The 6,722-nt window shown below is 38.1% G+C and overlaps 1 protein-coding gene and 1 long non-coding RNA gene across 26 annotated transcripts in view; both read left to right on the top strand.

Annotated features, from left to right (window-relative positions):
• Nucleotides 1–6,722, top strand: part of ptprt (protein tyrosine phosphatase receptor type T) — a 1,055,968-nt gene that overhangs the window by 633,008 nt on the left and 416,238 nt on the right. The window lies entirely within an intron of this gene.
• On the top strand, nt 13–6,221 carry LOC138735729 (uncharacterized). Its single transcript, XR_011339917.1, has 2 exons — nt 13–256; nt 5,413–6,221. It is a non-coding gene; the product is annotated as an uncharacterized lncRNA (long non-coding RNA).

Raw genomic sequence — 6,722 nt, 5'->3', positions numbered from 1 at the left:
TTTGATGTGAATTCACAACTAGAAAATCAGGAAGTAAAGACCACCTTGTGCATGTTTTTTGACAGATACTGTATGTGATCAGATTTCTTTGTAAAGTAAAATGTCATTGCAAATCAAGGACTAAGTGATGAGAATGGCAAGTCGATCATTTTCAGTTTATGTTTTGCTCATGTACTACGTAGCAGCACACAGAGGAACCCAGAAATACGCAGAGGCATCCAACGATGGATAATAGGATACACCCTCAAATTTTCAGGTATTCATGGCAGCTCATGTTGAATTGAATTCTCTCAGCAATTATGTAACCGGCTACAGTGTGATTTAAAGGTGAGCACCAAGCTAATTTGGGGTTCCAACTAGCATAAATACCCTTTAATTTTAAAAATTTAATTTAAGTAAGACATATAATGCAATAACAGACCCTTCTGGCCCACAAGGCTGAGTTGCCCAAATATACCAATTAACTGACATCCTTCAGACTTTTGTTTGAAGGGTGGGAGGAAACTGGAGTGCCTGGAGGAGACTCATGCAGACATGGGGAGAACATGCAAACTCCTTGCAGACAGTGCGATATTCAAACCATGCTGCTTTAAGTGATTTCCTTTCCCGCCTCTCTCTCACAAACCCTGCATGTCTCTTGTGGCAAGATGGCCCAGCCTTTTCTTGCTTGTTCCCTTCACCTGATCTGTCACATGCACATGCCAATCATAATTCCCAACTACCAGCCTCACCCCTCATGTCAAATACCTTCTCCCTGACCATTGCAGCCCTGTATTGCAGCTGCAATGCAGCCTCACTCAATTCAGCCCCACCTTGCAGAACGTGTACACTGAATGCGAATTACGCCATTCCACCTGCTTCCTCAATCTGACAATAATCCCTGTCCAATAAATCCATTGCACCAAAATTCACTCCATTCCTTCTACATAACAAAACACAATGCACGCAGTCAGAAGGAAGGCATGCGCCTCATGTGAAGTCATGAGTGGAGGATGTGCCCTGTTGACTCCTCACCGCAACATCCACAAATACAACCTCTCCACCTGTCATACACCATCTGTTTAATGTCCATTGAGTTTCATAAAATTTGAAATATTTTGGGGATATATCCATATCCTTATAAAGAAAAAAATTAAATATCCTATCTATAAAAAAGAATTTTGCAACCATGGATATTTTCAATGAGAGCATGTTAGTTGATATACTCTATAACAAGAACTATTTTTGGTAAGCTTGTAAAACTTCAGTTGCATCATTCAATAAGGCTGAGAGTGTTCAATGAATTTTACAGTTGCATAAAATGTTGATGATCATAAAAAAATAAAGTGTTTGTCTTAGCAAAGACTAAAATAGTGCTGCTTGTGGATATAAAGGTTTCTGAAAGCAATTTTTGGGTTTTCATTAACATAGTACAGAACAGGCCGTTTGGCCCACGATGCTCTTCCAACTTATATAAACCTATTTAACAATCTAAACCTTCCCTACCTCACACCCATAACACTCTATTTTTCTTTCATTCATGTACCTGTCCAAGAGTCTTTTAAATGTCCCTATTGTACCAGCCTCCACCATTGCAGGAAGGGGAAACATCATTCCTGCAACACCTTGACAAGCCCCATGAGAATTTTATATACTCAATAATTCCAAACTTGAGTTTATAGGCCCTGCTTACACAATCTCTCCCAGGATTTAAAAAAAATACCCCACTCCCACCAACCCCATCCATCTCAAGACTGTCTCTGCTTTATAGCATTCCCATTTTCATTAGTATATTTTTCCACTTGATATTCCTCTTCAATTTTCCACCTCTGTACTCCTTCATTTCCTCCCTCCATCCTCCTCACAATCCATACTTGTGCTAAGAATTGTATGATCAGCAAACTTGACAATATTACGCTTTATCTTCTCTCAAAATCATTGATATAGATGCAACTGAAGCTTCAACACAAATCACTGTGACACCCCACCAGACAGCGCCTCCTGGCTCAAAAGTCTCTTTGTATTAGACTCACTAATAATCCTCAGCCTATAGCAGTATATATTATCACTAAGTCTGAATGTTCTGCTTGTTTAATAATCCCATATCTGTCACTTCAGCAGCATTTTGCTGGGAGTACAAATACACCACATTGAGTGATTCCCATTTTTGATTGAACTGCTTCTAGTCTAAAAAAATAACCACAGATTTGTAAAATACTATTTCATAAATCCATTCATAATTCAATGCCAATTCTGACCAATCTGACTGTTGCTGTCCAATGAGACCTGTTACCACTTTCTTCATATTATAAATTCTACCATTATCTCACAGATGATACAGTATTTCCCTGTTTTCAAAATAGCGTGGTTAACATTTGCTAACTTCCAATTCGTTGGGACTGATCCGGAATCGGCCAGTTTTGAAAAAAAAACTCCAGTATTTCCATAACTATTTCCTTCAAACACTATTACACATAATAAGAAGTCCTGGGATTTATCAGCTTTTAACTCTCCGATTCAGTATTTTTCCACTAATGCCATTTTCTTTCAGGTCCTTGTTTGCTCTGTATGTGTTCTCCTTTAATGTTTCCAGGAGGGTTTCTGTTTCTTCTTATGTGAAGACAGATACAAAATAATTTGTTATTTCTTCTACCTTTTCCTAATTTGCCACTATAATTTCTTTTGTCTCAGACACCAAAGGACTCACATGAGCATTTTCATAGATCCCTGTTTCACAATTTATTTTTGTGTATTTGCTTTTCTTCTCTTAACAATTTTTTGGTTCCCCTTTGCTGAATTCTGAATAAATTGGGTGTAATTGGGTGGCTTGGACTCATCAGTCGAAAGAGCCTGTTACCATGCTGTATGTCTAAATTTAATTTAAAATTTAAATTTAAAATTGTAAGTCTTTTCATTTGATCTCTTAGTGTCTTTATCTTGTTATTGACCGCTCTCTGATTCCTTCTCATGCCTTATAGAGATCTATCTTATTGCATGATCTCTTCATCTGCAAACCAATCTTGTATATACAATCATATCTTTCAGAAATGATTACAGAAAGTGCTATTTTATCTCAATGGTATCCACAAACTGTATTCTAGGTCTTCAACAGAATTAAAATGATTAATCCCACAGATCAATACTACAAAATTAATAAACTGTAAGACTGAGAGCTAAATACAAATTGTTATTATGTTGAATGTCTGTGAAACAGATGCTGTGATAGAGATTGTGGGTAGATGTGGAAAGGTGCTCTGAATTGGGTGAATGCCATGTCTCAGCTGTAACTGCCTGTAACATGCCTCCCCACTTCCGATCCTACTCTTAAACTTTGGTGACAATTTTTGGCCTGGAGAGACTGTGCGTGTTATGTGACAGATGGGATCTGTTCTGTTCCTCAGATGTTAGCTTTGATAAAGAGATTCATTCCTTTCCATCCTGTGCCATCCATAAACTCACTGGAGTGCTCTCCCACTTCAGTGCATTTCATACTCTATTGAACCCAGAGGAGGAATCTGTCATCTGGGATCTGCCACTAATCATTTATTTAGATAGTAATGTAATTGTAATTGAAATCATTTGAATAAACTGTTTTGATTGCTGCTGCATTTGATGTGAAACAGATAAGTTTGGATTCCCAGTTAATAAAGGTCTGATCAGTGTATATAGTGGTGGATTTTCTATTCTGATATATGGAAAGCAAATATGTTAGAACAAGGAATCTGTAGTTTAAATATTTGATAAAAAAAAACAGACTTGCAGCTCCGAAGCAAATTCACAAGCTCATAATATTTCACATATAATGCAATACTAATGATGTGTATCCACTGATGCAATGCAAGAAGTACAGTCACCAAGTTGCACTTAGCAAGGTACTGCAAAGTGTTTGGTAATAGTGAGCAGATTCTTTCCTTGCAATTAATTTTGACATGTCTCGTGACTGGCAGATATATGTATGGAATTAATCCTACTTGAATCACATCAATTCAACTTTTAGTTCCATTCTCTTTATGGAACAAATTTAGTTTGTATTTTGAGTTTTGCTTCGTAAAGTCGGGGTAGTTGATGCTTCACCTATATTGTGCATCCTTGCCTGTCTCAGCCTGTTTGGTCAAATTTTCAACAAAAATTGAACAGGAATGTATTAAAGTGAGAATATTGCACCCAATGCACAACAATAATGTGGATGAGATTGGAAAATGGGTTGGACAGGAGGAATATTAATCTTTGTTGCTGATTTAGGGCAGCGTAGCGATCAGATAGCGACAGTGATCGGGACCAGCCTTGGGTTCGAATCCCGCACTGTCTGTAAGGAGTTTGTACTGCATGGGTTTTTCTCCGGTTTTCTCCCACCATTCAAAAACGTAGTGGAGTGTAGGTTAAGGGGGTGTAAATTGGGTGGCACAGACTCGTAGAGTCAAATTGGCCTGTTGCAGTGCTGTATGTCTAATTTTAAAAAAAATTATATAAATTTTTAAAATGTAAATTTATAAATTAAGAATTCGGATGTCTGCCAGTGTATTTTGAAGTGAAGCTCAAACAATGTCATCAACCATGGCATCATCGGAGTATGCAGCACCCAAGCATGCCATTCACCCCACAATGCTCACCATCAAGTACTTATCTATACTAATCCCATTTCCCAGCAGCATGTTGGTGCTTCATGTGCTTGTCCAGATACCTCATAGATGTTGTGAGAGCCTCAAACATCTATTGTCTTATCTAGAACACTGGCAAGAGGTGGGAAAACGTTTTCTGCTGTCAACAATGGTTATCGATTTCCTTTTGTTACATTCCATTCAATTGTCTTTATGCAATTTCCCTTTGAATTTCAGTGTAATGTTTTTTCAGGAAGATTTTTACCACAGAAACAACTCTTGCAAAGGTCATGTGGTTAATTTCAAGTTGTTCAGGTAGTATATTAACATAATTTATTTAAATTAGTAATGGCTAGATTAATTTATCACTGGCAGGTCATACGTGGCAGCTTTTCCCATGGGATTGGAAATAATTGAATATAAAGAAAATATAAAAGTGCTTCTCTCGATGCTCTCAGCAGAAATTGGCTCGATCTATTTAATATCAGTGGAGGCATAAACAAAATCGTTAGAATATGAATTAATTCTCACGGAATGAATGGAAACATGTACGAGGTTGTTCGAATTGTACACGCTACAACTTAATTTATTCAGAAATTATTTGTGCAGGTTGGGGGGGGGGGGGTGGTAATGAGAAGAAACGCATGAACAGAAAGCAATGTTAGAAAATGGATCACTTTACCAAAAATGGCAATTGAGGCAAAGGAATGAAATGAATATTTGGAAAAAAATAAGAAAAATTAAAGAAGTAGGAAGTGATTAGGGCTGTGGGCTTAGCATTTTATTTAAATGTAGATGTAGTGTCAGCAATGTTATAATCTGTTTCCTTAATCAGTTAGACCCAGTGACGAACAAAGAAACAAAGCAAATTGCAGACAAGGAAGGAAATGAAGGGAACCTGAATCAAATTGAAAACAGTGAAATCGAGTAAAACAAAAACAGACAGAAAAGAAAATGAGAAAAAGTTAAATTGAGAATTTATGCCTTGAAGAAATGAATCTCAACAGTTCAAATTGTTCCCTTTTTCCCATTTTTTTTATAAATGCAATTGGTACAAGGTTACACATGATTACACACATGCATGGCAGTTTGTGGTTTATGAAATATGCCTATTTTCTGCAATCAATTTTTTTTCGAAAGGAGCTTAACATTGAACTGAGGATATTATAGATGTTCCGTCATAGTGCCGACGTTATATTGCAGATGCAATTGCACGCTCACTTATTGGGAAGGGAGGAAAAAAAGGATTTTTGATTGTTCCATTGCCAACTCCAACAGTTGCTCTGCCATATCAAGGGTGGCAGCCCATAAATCTTTAGAAACCCTATCGGGACTTTTCATTTGCTTGACTACATCAGATGCCCTTGACAGTGACCACCTGATATCAGGGAAAATCCTTTCCTCTGTGCTAAGCGAGTCAAAATCCAAACCTATTCCTTACCAATGAGTTCAGGAATTGAAATGGATCACAAGAAGTTTGCAGGGTTTTAACAAAAAGCATAATGTAGCAAGCAAAATAATTTCATGAGTGATATGGACCAATATAATTCAAGTCCATGTTGGCTAATCACTGAAATGCCTTTTTTGGTTGTTGGTGCATGGAATGGAAGAGTCGGCACTAATAAAGACTTACGCACCAAATTATTTATTTTCCATGTACTGACTCTGTTAGTGAGGCCCCAGTGCTCTAAAAATAGAAATGGCTTTCTGAGATGTATTCTTCACTTTGGGGCTCATCTTCGTTTCTCCCCCGCCCCACCCCCCCCCCCCCCCCCCCCCGCCAACCTTCACTCACACCTCAAAGAGTTTTGCACACACCAAGATGCCGAACTCTGCTCCTGGTGCACTGACATCTACCTGGCTGAACCCTGATGGCATTTCCTCTTACTGACCCCTTCAACAGGACCCCATCAAAACTCATCAAACCATTATTTCAGTTATTATCTCCGAACTCATCACTTCTGGATATCTGGACTTCAACCTCATTGTTTTCCAATCCTGCCCAGTTCAACCTCCTACCCAAAATCCATAAACCCAAGTGCCCCAGTAGAACCATTGATTCTGCATGCTCCTGCCACATCAAGCTGATGTCAGCTTACCTTGACTCCATTTTGTTCCCTGGTCCAGTCTTTCCCATCTACATCC

The sequence above is a fragment of the Narcine bancroftii genome, chromosome 6 (genome assembly GCF_036971445.1).
Source record: "Narcine bancroftii isolate sNarBan1 chromosome 6, sNarBan1.hap1, whole genome shotgun sequence".
Lineage (NCBI taxonomy): Eukaryota > Metazoa > Chordata > Chondrichthyes > Torpediniformes > Narcinidae > Narcine > Narcine bancroftii.
This window is presented reverse-complemented; position numbering and strand designations above follow the sequence as displayed.